Source organism: Melospiza melodia, chromosome 1 (assembly GCF_035770615.1).
Source record: "Melospiza melodia melodia isolate bMelMel2 chromosome 1, bMelMel2.pri, whole genome shotgun sequence".
NCBI lineage: Eukaryota > Metazoa > Chordata > Aves > Passeriformes > Passerellidae > Melospiza > Melospiza melodia.
Genome location: NC_086194.1, coordinates 102,782,251 through 102,797,732, shown reverse-complemented (window position 1 = coordinate 102,797,732; position 15,482 = coordinate 102,782,251).

Genomic DNA, 15,482 nt, shown 5'->3' with positions numbered 1-15,482 from the left:
GTGCTTGTTCTTTACTCCCTCTCTGTCTTAGTCACAGAAAGGATGTTTTATCATGCATTGGAAGAAAGTAAGTTCATTTTCCTTTGCTGTACTATGATCATAAAACTTCTTCAACAGTACTTATGGTGGGTCTCTAACTCACAGAAGAATTCCTTAATTTTGAAAATTCCTCTTTTTAATAATTCCCATTACAAATAAATAGGTCAAGAATATGCAGAATTCAACTTAGATACAGGACTTAAAAAAAATACTTCTTCCTTACCTTCTGCAAAATTCAGAGGGCCTTGACACCTAATCTTTGCTGCCAGCATACAGCAGCTATGTGCATTCACTCATTGTGACTTGTATATCCCATCTGCTGGAAACAAGTTTCTTCAGATTGTATCCTTGACAAGATATACTATCTTGCATGTAATTGCAGTTACCCCAAGTCCTCCTAACCCTATGGCATGAAGTTATGGCTCCCCTTCCCCACTCCAGATCTCCTTCTCTTTGCTGAGATTGCAGCATATGGAGTATATGCAGGATGCTTCTCCCTTTCTGGCAGGAGTCAGTCCTCAGGAAAGTAGGAACTGGCCTTTCAGCACAATGCCTTTAGGCTGAGAGGCAGAGGAACCCCTGTGCTGCCTCGTTTGGGCTCATTTCAGACAGCCCTCTCTCGAAAGGGTGCCGGTGGTGCTGCATGAGCTGGGGTGCTGGTGCTGGAGGCAGCAGCTCTGAGCTTGCTGAGGTCACCCATGTTCCCTCACTCCCCTCTGCAGCCAACAGCATCCGACTGCCCTGGACAAACAGGCAGGAAAGCAGAACTGATTTAGGGGCCCTGAGCAGGTCTTGTGATCGCAAGTGTCACATGCAGAAATCCCTGCTGTAGAGTTTTGTGGAGTAGGGCCAATTTTCATGTGCCTCTGGTTGCTCTAAGAACTGGTTTAAAGTTGTACTTCACAGAAAATATTAGAAGATATAGGGCAAATCACTGTAGCAAATCAACACAGTCCTTAAAATCTAGCAGTAGAATTTACTTAATGCCAGAGAATTCCTGTTTTCCTCACTGAACTGGAGAAGTTAAATGTCCCTGAAAGGCAATATTTCTGAAAGATACTTGAGCTTAATTTCCAAAAGCTTCTTGAAAGACTAAGAAATACCAAGATCATGAGAAGCAATAAAAACTTACTTGTCAGTGCAAATCCCATCCCCGGCAGCTAGTTTTTTTCTGTCATCTTGGATGCAAAGATCAGAAAGCTAACAAGCTTCCCTTTTCCATAACAATATCACCTCAACCTTTCTCCAGTGTTATGCCACGTAGAGTTTGAATGACATGAAATAATTTTAGCAAGATTCATCAGCAAAATTTAAGCCCTTTGTTCTTTGAAGATCAAAAGACTCTCACAGATATGATCATTCTTATTTTTCATGTTATCACATTCTCCATTTTCATCTTGTACTTCAAAATTATGGCAAATTTTAGTTTTGATAACTACAGCTACAGCATTTGCGATTTTTATTTCATACCTTTCAGTCCTGAGACCTTCAAATCTAACTAATTGCATCCCTTTTATCTGCTCACTAATGACTCTTTGGCTGACATGTCGTCACAAAAGAGTGAAGCTTGAAACCACCGCCATGGCTTTTAAAAGTTGATCATTCATAAGGGGGTGTTGATGAATACAAGTTTTTTCTGCAAAATTTGAATGTGAAATCTTTTCAGGATCTATCTTATGGCCAATCCTTTTCCGATTTTTCATCCCCAGAACTGAACCAAGAAACTTGTCAGCCCATCATGACTTCTGACATAATAAATAAAAATGAGACCATCTGACAGAGCTCCCCATTGTCCCCTTCCCACAACCAGCACGTGAATGATGCTATATTAAAACCTGGCATTTCAATCACAGCAGAGGCACACTGCCAATACGATGAATCCTCTAAATGGAATAAATGTAAGTGAAGATTTTCACAGCCAGACATTGAATGTGCTATATGTGTGACTAAATCTTGGACATGTGTGAGACAAATATAAATACCATTAATTGACTTCAGGGTAGATTTTCCCCTTTGCGTCTCAGGTTTTTTTCCTTCTTTTTAACAGCTAAAAGCACAGGGGGAAAGGGGCCAAAGAGTTCATCATTTGCTGATGAACTATAACACTACAAATCATCAGGGAGAGAGCTCTGGTGTCTGAGCACTCAGAAAAATAAAACGGCTACTTTTGACAGCAACATAAAACACCACATTTTTCTCAGTAAATTAATCACAGTAAGTTAAATGATGGATGAAGGCTGCATCTGTGGGAGACAAAAATGATGCTTTCCTCCTACCTAGACAACAAAGTTTAGACAACCATGCAAGTTGCCTGCTGGGTTATTGCTTCACAGCCTGTGTGGCTTCTCTAGATGAATTCACATTGTTTCCCTAGAGGAATTAACTCTGTGGTGGTGTAAAAATGGTCATTGACTTGCAACTGCATTTAGCACTTTGAAAATACAAGTGCCAGACGCACCGAATAAGGGAGCTGTGGATGCTAATCATGCTAGGCTGTACAGTGCTGAATTCCCAGATTATTAGGGAAGGTTCATACAGTTCCTTGAAGGAAGAAAAACAGGTGAATATGCACAAGATTATCTCACTTCTTCGAATCTGCTGTATTTCTGCACTGGCAGCGTGATGGAACCATAGGTCAATCCTGAATGCTTGGGCTGGGCTCCCCAGGTTGCCCCTTTCTCTATAGTGAACATCTCTGAAAGGAGCTTTGAATTCAAATGGCTTTTTCTGTCAGGTTTTCTCTCAGGCCAATTCAGAGATGAAATTTAATGGTCTCTATTAAATCCTGACCCTACCTACCTTCTGCCACCTTGGTGTGATATATGTATGCTCCTCTCCTCCACTGCCCGCAGGTCCTTGGTTCTGGAGAAGGCTCCCAGCTAGCTAGATCCTTTCTACCCTGTCTTCTCTGTCTTGCTGGGCTGGAAACATCAGTCTCCCAAGCACAACTGGTTCCAGAGCACAACTGCTCTGAAGGCCACCACAGAGCATTGCGCACAGCTGCCTGAAGAAAGAAACCGCTTGTGTCCCTGCGGAAGAAACAACTCAAAGCAGCAGTGAGTACAGATATTAATTCCATAATTCACCTGAAATAATAGTGGCCATGGTGCTTCATGAACTGAAATTCAGAGCTTGTGACCTAGTCATTCAAGTACCAGGAAGCTGAATATCAAAATAGTCAGCTTGTCATCCTGTTCTGCACTCCTATTTGCTCTTTCAGAAATGCTGCATACCAGCAAAACTTTACTTCTTCAATATTCTCAAATGATCAAGAAATTTATGATTTTCTTATCCAGATTAATGACTTACAGATGCTGCATTATTATTAACTCCATGTACTGTAAAATTAGCATGGTAGAGTTGCTAGTAGCTTTTAGACACACAGGAAAATGTCTCCTGACACAGTCATGTTCCTTACATGTACATGTCAACTAATTTACAGCTAATTTAGTTGGAAAAAAAATCAAGAAAAGATAAAACAAGTAGGGTCTCTAGTGACATCAAAATCTTGCTCACAAAATATTGCTTCCTTTAGTGCAGTTTGAAGCCTAATGTAAGCATTTGTAAACGAAGCAGCTAATTAACTGCTCCAGTGGAGGATAATGGTTGGAAGCAGAGTTTTAAGCAAAACCACTGTGCTGTCTACCACAATAGATAAAGGCAGTGAAGAAAGCATATTTCTAAATCCATGAGCAGAAGACATTTGAGTTTTAAGACAGGAAATACTGGACAATCAAGTCAGCAAGTTCTGGTGACCATTAACTTTCAAAGAGCCTTCCAGATATTCTCTCAAGATTCCTCACTTTGAATCAGCTTCTCACCTATTTTTTCTTCCCATTAGTGGCAATCTGTTCATTACAAAGATAATGAAAGGAAGAACATCCTAGAAATTATGTAGTGGTATTTACCCAGACCTCTGCTAATGAATTCTTGTGTGATCGACTGTTTAGAAGTGTCAAATTAGCTTCTCTGCTTAGAGGCTTACATTGACTTAAAATACCTCACAGATCAAATGTGCAACTTCTCTTTGATTTGTTTATTACACCCAGCAGTACAGAGTCTTAACAGCATGAAAAGGCTTCAAGAGTAGCTCTGGGGCAGTGAATTAACAGAATGACTTGCTAGATTACAGTATTTAGCAGTGATCACAGCACTGTCAAGTTTCCTAATCTGTGAGAAACTACAGATGTAAACAACAGTATTGGGTAGGTGTTTTCTCTTGGTCATAGAGCAGCCTCCTTTTCTTAAGGCATACTTCCAAGAAGTTGGACCACATGAACAATGAGTAAACTTTGTGTAGGTCATCCTGAAGGGTTTCGCATATCAAACAGTATTATATAAAAATAATAACTATATCTGCAGTAATTAAAGCAACCAGTGGGGATGCATGAAACCGAAAAGAAAAGGACCTGTGTACTGCAAGTTCCCAATCAGGGCATTCCTGAATAGGAAGGAGTAGACTGGTCAAAGAGGCTGAAAGGCAGAGTAAGAGGCAAAGCATTTTTTTCCCATAACATTCCTGGATAGAGATATTATCTGATTCTCACTGGAGAGAAGGGCTCATCCAAAATTAAATTAGTTAAGTAATCAAGTAAAATCAGTTGGAACACAAGGCTGAGAAGAGAATTTCAGTTGAAGTTCTGTCCCATGTTCCCCGTGTGGTTCGTAGTGGCATTTCCATAACTAAACAACACTGGTAACTTGAGACCATTCTTTTTTCATTCAGGGATGATATTTAGCACAAAATTTTAAAATCCGATAAAGACTTTTCCTTTCTCTCAAATGCTTCAGCAATATATGTGTGTGGTTCTAATACACATTTCATCTAAATAGATGAACAGTAAAGAAAAATATTTCCCATCTTGATTCTACAGGTGTTGCTAAATGTCATTTGGGAGGGAAAATGTCAGAAGCTAGTATTTTTGCTGTGTATGAGATGAAATTCTGCTCAATAAAGCACTTTTTACTGGGTTAAAAATAATTGTCTCCCATTATCAAGAGCTTTCCAAGTTTTACAGTGCTACTACTGCAGCAGTTAAAGTTTTCTTGCCTGTATTTATTGTAAAAATGAGTAGGAGTATACACTAGGAAGGACCATTTGACTCACTGAGAACATTTTCCTGCTGTTGCAGACAGTCAAACTACTTGATCTTTTTCATACACTGATAGAAACTCAATTTTTAACACCAAGTAAGTGTTTTCTCACTTGTATCACTCAAAAAGATGTCCTAGAGCTCTGTCAAGTGGAATTAAACCTCTAGATTCAAGCACAGAGTTATTCATTAACAGAGAACCATTTGTTCCTGTGACAAAAACATCTTTTAACTTAAGTATTTTTTTCCTCCCAGAGCTCATGCTTCTGTTGCTGTATTTATGAGGTGTAGTCATATCTCTTCTCACTCTTAAAAGTACTTCAAATTTTGCAAAACTAAAAAACATAAGAAGATAGGGTCTTTAGAAGAATATGCTGAATTTGGAAGTAATGCCAAGAAAATGTTTGAGACGCTTGGTACTTTAAAGCACAAAATACTCAAATTGTGGAAAATACAGAACTATTGTATTTACTCTTATCACTTTCAAATACCAGATATGCCAAAATTATGTGCATAGGAAGATATTGGTATGGACACTTTTTTGATGGTGAGGTGTGTAGGAAAACTTAATGGCTTTCGACACTAACTTAGATTATTGGGAAAATTGTTTTATAGGAAGAATAAATATTTGCAGAGATTACTATCTCAATATCTGGTACTCATGCCTTGATAAATTCACTGTATAGAGACTCACTGGATAAAAGGGGGGGAAAGCTCAGTTCTCCAGATCTGATCATGTCTTTAAATATCTATCTTTGTTCTTTGTGACATTGCCTTTCAAAGGTACTTATGAAAGGCCACTGTAGAACTATTTTCAGGTCTAATTATCTCCAATACCTAGTGGCTATATAAAACTGCACCTGCAACTGGCTAAATTGTATGGTCTACATTTACAGATACAATTCTGCCAGAAAACAAAATGTCAGTTCATGCAAATTAGGCCCAGAAGTAAAATATTGCCAGATACCTTTTGTGGACTTCACTAGGCTTTGGATCCACTTTAAACATTTTTGCTTTTCTAGATCAGCTCTTGGAATATATCTGAGTGACAAGTTACATTTCTATAAATAGGAGAAGCAGCAGTTTTTCATCTTCTAACATAATGTAAGATAATATTTCTGCTTTGATTGGAAACCACTGCTGATCTAAATTTCACCTTTAGTGGTTGTAGACAACAGGCAGAGGAGACCAGAACCTGTAGAATTTGCATTTTGTTGAATAGATTGGATGCTGGAATTACTGTCAGACATGCCTTTTCATAAAGGCTGTTCTGAAAGTGGCAAGAGTGTCAGCAGACGCTCTTTGCTCTGTTCCTGGAGCGTTAAATCTTCCTGAATAGCTACAGTTTTGCTTTTCAACAGCAGCTTAGGTACTATTTAAGTATATAAGCACTAGTCTCCATTAGAAGAGAAATGTTGAACGTATTTTTAAATATTACTTTATTTATATGAAATCACCCTGTTGTGTATATTGTGTGTAATCAGGCAAATTCCAAAAGGAATTTGTGTTGTTGGGCTGAATTTATACCTACGAAAAACTCATAGTTTTGTTCAGAAGACACTATTGAAAATTCAATTCAAGATATACTATAGTTGAAATTATGTTTGTCGTAGTTTGTATCCTGTAGTAGTGGACTGGAACACAAGAAGTTAAAGTCCAAAGACTTGGCTATTCAGAATCAACAAAATTCATCAAACTGCATTTTTAGATTTTCCTTTAATGAAAGCATGAACAACTGGACAACAGATTATAGACAGCTCTCTTCATCAAAGAAAAATTATCTTGTTTCTGCTGGATTTGGTAACAAAGTTATGTAAGGGACTCACTAATTGCAGGCATTTTTCTCTCTGATTTAATAAGAGAGGAAGTTTGAGCCATAGGAAAACAGAGAGATGTTTGAAGTATATTGAAGCCTATTCCTACCCTTGTGCTCCTTCCAGTCATTGCCACTTGTCATTTTATTTTTCCTAGACAGTGCCAATGGCTTGCAGTGGTCAGGCATATTTCATTGAATCACATATGTTGTGTGGCTGGAAGGTACCACTGGAAGCTCCTCATCCAATTTCTCACATCAGGGCCAGCACAAGGCCAGGTCAGTCAGGGCTTCGTCCAGATGAATCCTGAAAAACTCCAAGGAGATTTTCCATAGCCCACTTACTTTGGGGAATTGTTTACATAGGACTTTATTTTTCCACACTACTGACCTCCTTATAACTTTTACAATGAAGCTGACAAGAACTAAACTATTCTCTACTATCTTAAAAGCACCAACCTCTTAAAACTTTCCAATTTTTCTATGCTTCCTCTATATTTTTCACTCCATTGATTTTAATGTCACCAACTTTCAGAAGTTTCCAAATGAAAAAAATGTTTCTTCTGAGATTTTCTGGTTCAGTTAGGGTGTTAAGTGTAACAAAGTCATCTGCATAATGTGGCGTATGGGATCATTATATGAGCACAACATCTGTGATGTGACTGAGCACAAGTCAGCTTCTGTAATACAAGGCAAAGAGCTGTAGTGTTTGAACACAAAAGTCTTCTTTTATTTTCAAAATTAATGCGGCTTTTATTTTACAGATAAAAGCATATTAGGCACAAATTAGAAATTCATTAAAAATCCATTAAAAAATTTCTTAAAACATTGCTGCTGCTTTATTGATGTTTCAGTGTCAGTAATTCTGTATGATATGTCAGCCTTGCTCTGACTTTGGATTTTATTGGCAAGCTCATAGTACTCTAGTGCCTGTTGAAAAATATCTGTTTTCTTGATTATCTTTCTGCTGTCAACTCTATTATGCCATCCCAATTCTCAGATCTTGTGTTATATGCTGCATGTATACAGCAGCTATAAATACAAGCCAAAAGTCACACAGAAGCTGTGGAAAAAATAAATGCATAGTCTATCACATCTGTCAATATCCATTTTAGATATGCTCATAGGTGAATATGAGGACAAGGGAGGAGCTAAACAAAATAGGTAAACTCATTTTGACAGGAAATAATTTCTACACATTTCCACAAATTGTGGATAAAATCTTAGTAGATCAATATATATGTATCTTTCAGAGAGTGAGAAGAAATCTGGAGAAAAAGGAAGAATTTGTTATGAGTGTCATGAGAGATGATGTCAAAAATCTTTCTGAAATCAAGATAAACAACTTCCACTGGTTTCCCCCTGTCCACTGAGACAGCCATCTCATCATAGAATAGTAGTTGGTCAGACATTTCAGCTTCACAACCATAGGCTGACAAATCCTAATTACTAAATTTTGCTTAATATAGTTGGAAATGGCTTCCAGGACGTTTTGATGCAACACGCCCCCCAGGTAATGCAGTGAGGCTGCCTGGACTGCAGCTCTCCTCATCTTCCATCCTGCTCTTGAAGACAGGAGTGATTTTGCTTTTTTTCAATACCCATGAAACTTTCCCCTTTCCCACAACCTTTCAAGTATCATAATGAGTGATATCATAAATACCACAATACCAACCCCCTTAATACTCAAGGATGCATCCTGTCAGGTCCCATGGACTTGTGCATGTCCAGTTCTTTCAAACCTTTCCTGAGTTGATCCTGCTCTATTGAGGGTATACCTACATTTCTCCAAGCTTTCTCATGGGTTGGAAGGTCCTGGTATCCCTGAGGACAATTCTAGAAAAAAAATAAAGCGATGAAGAAGAAATTGCGTACTTCAGTGTTTTCCTTGCCCCTGGTCATCAGGGATCTACCCAATTCAATGCTAGCACTTCCCAGTTTTCCCTTTGCTGCTGATATTCTAGTGAAAGCCCTCATCATATGTCCCCAGTCACATTTCCATCTTTTCCAACTGCTCTTTGTTACAAAGGACACCTCAGAATCACAGAATCACAGAATAAACAAGGTTAGAAAAGAACTTTGAGATCATCAAGTCTAACCAGTGAACTAACATTGCCTTACCAGCTAAATCATGACATTGAGTGCCTCATCAAATCTTTTTTCAAATGCCTCCAGGGACAGTGACCCAACCACCTCCATGGGCAGCCCATTCCAATGCTGAGCCACTCTCTCTGTGAAGAATCTTTTCCTCCCCTGCTCAAAGGGTCTGTGGCCTTCCTAAGGAGCATGTATAAAGCTGCCTCCCATTTCTGGTCAAAACACAATTTCCAGATTAGTGACCAAGGGCAAAAGGCAATAATGTTGTTCAAGATTTCAACATGGGAAGGACAGCTTATCTGCAGCTGTTGTACAGACTGTAAATGTGTCACCACCTCTAGAATTTAAGCAGCTGGGTGCTTGTCCAACTTCTCACGCCAGTTTCCCACCTGGGAAAAAGTTAGTGACAGCAAAGCTGAGTAGAATCTAAGTGTTCTTTCTGTATTTATAACAGGTAAACAAGCCTTTGATAAGGAGTGGTTAATATAACACCCTTTTAGACTTTGCATTAAAAGAAAGAAATAAGACATAGTCAGAGAAAACTGACTAAGCATTGGGAGTTGATAAGATAGGCAAATTATTTGCAGTTACTCTGGGTTTTCTGCCATTTCTCTCATTACTTTTGCTACCTTTTCCCCTCCAAACTGTTTCTAGAGAAATAAAGCACATTATGTATAATGGTATTATATGCGAACACTCACAGAAATATTATTTTATTTCATTACTTGAATTATTTATATGTACTTGTATGAATTTTTTTTTCTGGTCTTGAATGAAAGAAAATCACATCTTCCCAGCATTAGAATCAGGTGTGTGCTGCACAGAGCACAATTACACAATTCTCTGACATAATAAAGCAGAATAACCTGAAGGTGTTAAAGAAGAAAAAAAGCTTTTGGGTAAAAATGCATTTGAAAAACCAAGAAGGGTGATTTTATGATACAGTGTCTCTTTTCCATACCTATATAGTTAGTATAAAAATTGACAAGTGAAAACATTTTACTGGCATTTCATATGCAGAAGTGGTGATTTCTGCTGATGTTTTGTTATAATGAGACTTGTAAAGAACTACATTAGTAATGTCTTATGTGTGCTATGATTTATTTGCAACTAAATTTTTTAGGATATGTTTTTATTGCTCACTTTATTTAACTTCCTGGAAAATTAAGTTTTCTTGCCATCTCCAATTTGCATTCTGCGCCTGTCTTTAACTAGACTACAGTTCCCAAGGAAAGTTTAATGTCCACAGCACAAAACATTCCTCAACAGGATGCAGGACTTCAGGAAGCCTCCCAGTATAGTAGGAGTCCTAGTAAAATACCTGTATTGTATAAGTGGCCTTGCCCCGATCCTAATTGTTCTAAATGGGCTGCAGCTGTGATGTCCTTAATTGGGCTGCAGCTGTAGCTAGTGAAGATAACTGGGATAAAAGGGAGTGGGTTGGCTGGTCAGGGAGAGCCTGGAAGGAGCCCTGGCTAAGAAGGAGCAACATGCAGAAGAAGGAGTCTGTGCTGTGAAGATTTTCAGCCATAAGAAAAGACTGAGAGAAGGTATGGGTCTCTAGAAATAGGAATACAAAAATTGGTGACCCTGATGTGATAGCAGAGATAAGGCAGCCAAGACCTGTGGAGAAATATGGCCTTTGAGCCAGGAGCTTGGAAGAAAAGGCAGCCTGAGAGTTGCCAGGGATAAGACAGCCATAAGAAAACTTGGGGAGAAGGTATGGGACTCTAGAAATCTAATAAAAACCAGTAGTGACCCTGATGTGATAGACGATAGGACAGCTGAGAGCTGTGGTAGCCTGAGAGCTGAGACTCTAGAAATATAAAAACAACATTCCAGTGTCTGGGAATGCCACATATTGGAATCATAATGACACCTAGCCTGCTACTGCAGAAAAATGAAACCCAGTGATGGGCCTTTGGTGATTTTTTGGTTCTCAGGTAGGAGCAGGAAGGCAAGAAGCAGAGGCACCTGAAGGCCCAGCAGCTTCTGCAGCCCTCGCAGACTGGGGGTTTTCACACTGAATACTGAAAGAGGATTCCTGGTGCAGCACTGAGTCTGTGCTGGCTCAGCCCTGCAGTATCAATTACCTGGTCATGCAAAAAGATGGAGCAGAATTCACACAGATATATGATGCTTTTAAAAAATCTTGTTTACTAATCCAAATTTTGCGGGAGAGGAAAATAAGATTGCTGAGACTGCAGTCATGAAATGTAGCAAATGGCTCCTCAAAAAACGGTGCCTTCACTCTGCCAAAGGGAAAGAAATTTTTGGGGGGCTTAATCATTGGTACACTGGAGAAATTCCTGGTTATTTGTTTTTCCTTTGTCCCTGTTCTTATAGGCACTGTGACCCCTTTTTTATAATCTTCTCTGTGTTTTCCTTGTGTCTGTTGTATATATACTTAATTTTGTGTCTTTCATGTCCTGAAATCTATTCTGCCTAACCCCAAAGCTGCATTTCTTCAGTAAGCAGTGACTGAGCAAGCATGTGGTGTCAGGCAAATTTAGAAGGTTTTCTTTAGTCCCTTCTGAACAGGTCACCTCCTGCAGAGTGGCTTGGAATGGGAGGGTTTGGGACTTGACAACCCCTTTCAAGAGGATGCCAGCAAGCTGCAGAGGGTCCAGCAGAGCACTGGAGAGTCAGGGCCCAGAGCACACGAGTTGTGAGGAGTGATTAACACAGCTGGGCTTGTTTAGTTTGGAAAACAAGAGGTTAAATGGTAAATAAACTCACAGCAGCCTAAAACTGCTTGAAGGGGACTTGCAAGCATGCTCTTCTTGATTGTGGCAGGCAATGTAAGGGACAACGACCCCAAGCTGAAAGTTCAATGACTTAGATTGGACATTTCTTCCAAGAGCACACAGAGAAGTGTGACAGAATCTCCATCCCTGGAGGTTTTCAAGACTTGTCTCAGAAACAATGTATAATCTTTTCTGATAAATGAGACTGAAAGTGGAGATAATGGGAATGTTTCTGGAAAGATGGGAGAAGAGGAAAGATTTCACGAAAGCAATCTCTCAAGCACTGCTCTCTAAGGCCAGTTCATCCTCTGATGTTTTAGTTTAAGAATCTGCCATGGAAAAATACAAATGAGAAAAGTAAATCTCTCACATACGTTGGAATAACAATGATTTTTTTTTAAATAAAGGGGGGGATTTTATCATCAATTTTCTTTTTTTGTCAATTTTAGTGTCTCTTCCTGCTGTCTCAGGAAGTTCATGACCACAAGCAGGAAACTATTTTGTGATAGTAAAGATATGTTTCTTTAAAGTAAATGCCAGGTTTTTTTAAAAAAAGTGTATTAGAGAATGACGGGATTTAAACTGATAAGTGACTTATTACCCTTGTCATGTTGTAGCTAGAAAAAGGTTAGTAGTGGTCAAATTATTGTGATGTAGACCGCTCAGAAAAGCAAAATATAAGAAACCATTATATTATACAAGCATAAAAAAATTAATCACTTTACCATATTAAACACAATCTTTATTCTCCTGCCTTTGACAGCTGTCAAATCATCAAACACAACCCAATTTTTTTGAAACACTAAAACTGCACTGACCTACCATTTTGATAAACCCTTTCCTATTAATCAACCACTGTATTAATATCTTCACAGGATAAAACTGAGGTTCAAGTAAATTATGCAGAATTTTGTGCTTTTGAGAATTGCAGGGATTCTGGTTTTGGTTAAAATACCTCTCTGAAGCCATTACTTTCTGCCATGTCCTTAGGACTTTTTAAAAGAAGTAAGTATGTGTGATGAGAAAACAGTGAGTTAACATAGCAGCTGCTCAGAGATGTAGTAGCAATTCAAAACCAAAGCCTAACATTTGAGGCATTTAATGTGGGTCTTTTCTGTGGATTTCGGTTTTTTTTTTTTGTGTTGTTTTTAGCATCTTGATCTTTGACAGCTTAAAAGATTAATTTCAATAAGCATTCCCTCTCAAAACTAATAAATTTTTAAGTAACCAAGGGACATATTAAAGCACCTTTTGGTCCTTTTTATGAGGAAAGTGGAATTAAATTTAATTTTTCAATCCCTAGTGACACATTCTCTGACAGAAAATAAATTTGTATGATTTGCAAGTGGGTAGTTTATTGATTGGAGGGTCTCTCCATTTTAGTGGAGAAAATATATCAAGCTGCTCTTATGTGAATGCTGCCAAAATCATGTCTTGATAACGGGTAGCATAAAATACGATTTACCTAATCCATTTTAAGGTTTACTAGTTCTTGATGGGATTATAAGAACATCTTTGGAACTAGTGCTGCAAAAGAAATAATTTTTACCATTTTATATAGCTTTACTGAAGTTTCAAGGATTGTCCCACTGTGGAGTAAGCTGAGCCAAAACCTAGCAAGGATTGCAACAATGAGTGAGACAGTGCAGAAGACCTGATGAGCTTCAGAAGATAAATCTCAGCTGGAATGTGATCTGTTGATTTGGATTTCTGTTTTGCCAAATCTGACCTTTAGTCTATGATCTAGGTATTCTTCTCATGAAGAGGACTCAGTCATGTCAGTATCAGGCAGCCAAGGCTTCTTACTTTGTTTTGTCTTATATGACTTCCTATTTTTATTTTTTGGGTTTTCTAATTTTTATTTTAATATTCAGTATATCATTAACTAAAGCAGAGGGTCTGATCTAATTCAGTTTTGACTTAGATGAATGATCTAAACCCTGAACTGTGCAATTATTAACTGCTGCACTATTTCTGATGGATCAACATTTTCCAGTATGTGAAAAAAAACCTACTTTTTAAAAAAAAAATCATGCCTGGTTCTCCATAAAGCTGACTTTTGGCTAGTTAAAGAGCATGATGGCTGTATGATTTTTGTATAGGACACTGTGGTAGTACACTTTGTTAGATTTTTAGCATCTAATGCTTATGGCCATACTCACTTGGATTGCAATCTCAGCTTGAATATGACCAACATAAAATGAATCTATTAATGCAAACTTGGGTGTTAACAGAAATGATTTTCATTCTTCCTTGAGCCCACTAAAATATTTGTCTCAGTGCTATTAATGAAATATTCACTCTAGTTAGATTACTTGAAGTTAAGCATTTTTGTAATTAGTTTTAATGAAGATCCTTTCTTAAATAGTCTTTATTTTCCATCTTCCTTTTCTCTCCTACTAAATTATCTTCATCCCAAGCCACAAATTTTACTTTTTTCCCCCAGTTCTCTCTCCCATTCTCCTGGAAGGGCAGGTGGAGGTGGTAGGAAGAAGCTCAGCAAGTGAGAGGTTGTGTCGTGGTTATCATCCTGCTGGCATAAACCAAAACTGTCCTTTTTAGCACCCAACATGAGGCAAGAAAGGTTGAGATAATGGCAGAACATATGAGAATCTGTTAAATAAAATTTGTTATAAGCATTCATTATATTAGTTTTGGTAGTTGCTGGGGTTGCCAGTAGAGAAAACTGCAGCTTTTGCCTCAAAGTTCCAATTAGGAAATCATGATCACCCTGGCCCTTCCTGAAGTGTCCACCCTTCTATTCCTCCCTGGCACACAGGGGGTGCAAAAATATTTCTGTTACATGATTTCTGTTTTTCTAAGAAGAAAAAAGAACTTAATAAGAAGAGTGCCAACTTTGCAGATATTTTGATCAAATATGGTTATTTACATAGACTCACTTCTTGGCCTAAGTCAGATTTTTAATTCTGTACTATCTGCCTTGATTAGATTAGTAAAGATATAAATGTAAATTTCATTTTATCTTTTTGAAGGACACCTTGTAATGAAATTATCCATAAACTGATCTTTGCTATGTGTCTGCCCCTGTTAGCTTCTTACTGCTGGGTGCCAAATAAATGCATGCATTATCTTTTGAATTTGTGTCAGTGTGAACTCATGAACACTGTTTGCCTAATAATTTTATTCTCAAAATGGTTGCCTTTTCCACCACTTAGCAGTTAGGTTCTGCTTAATATTCACTAGTTTCCTTCTTTGTTTTGTTTTGTTTTTTTTTTTTTTGTTTTTTTTTTTTTTTTTAATGAGAAATGATAAAAACTAAGAGCTGGGATGAAATGCCCACCTTTTTATAATAATTCTTATATTTGTGAATTCAAAAAACTAATCAGCACTTGGAAGTAACCAGCAATATAAATAAAAAAGGAATTAGGAAGGGCTCAGCAAGAACTTGTGAGTTTTCTCAAGGCTTGTTGAGCACAACACTGTACTGGGGTCGTCTTTCCTGAGTTGTGAATACATTCTTGCAGCAGCTGAGGCCTGGAGGGGGGGTGAGTGGGCAGGAGCTGTGATGGGGAGGTGAAACACTGGGGAAGGAGCACAGAGGCAGGTTGGTGTCAGTGCTGTGTCCCTGCCCATCATGGGCCATTCCTGGGAATGCTGTGAGCCCTACCAAGTGCTTGCCCCTGCCTCCCCTGTGTGCAGGCAGTAGTAATGCTTCCATCTTGAGAACTCTTA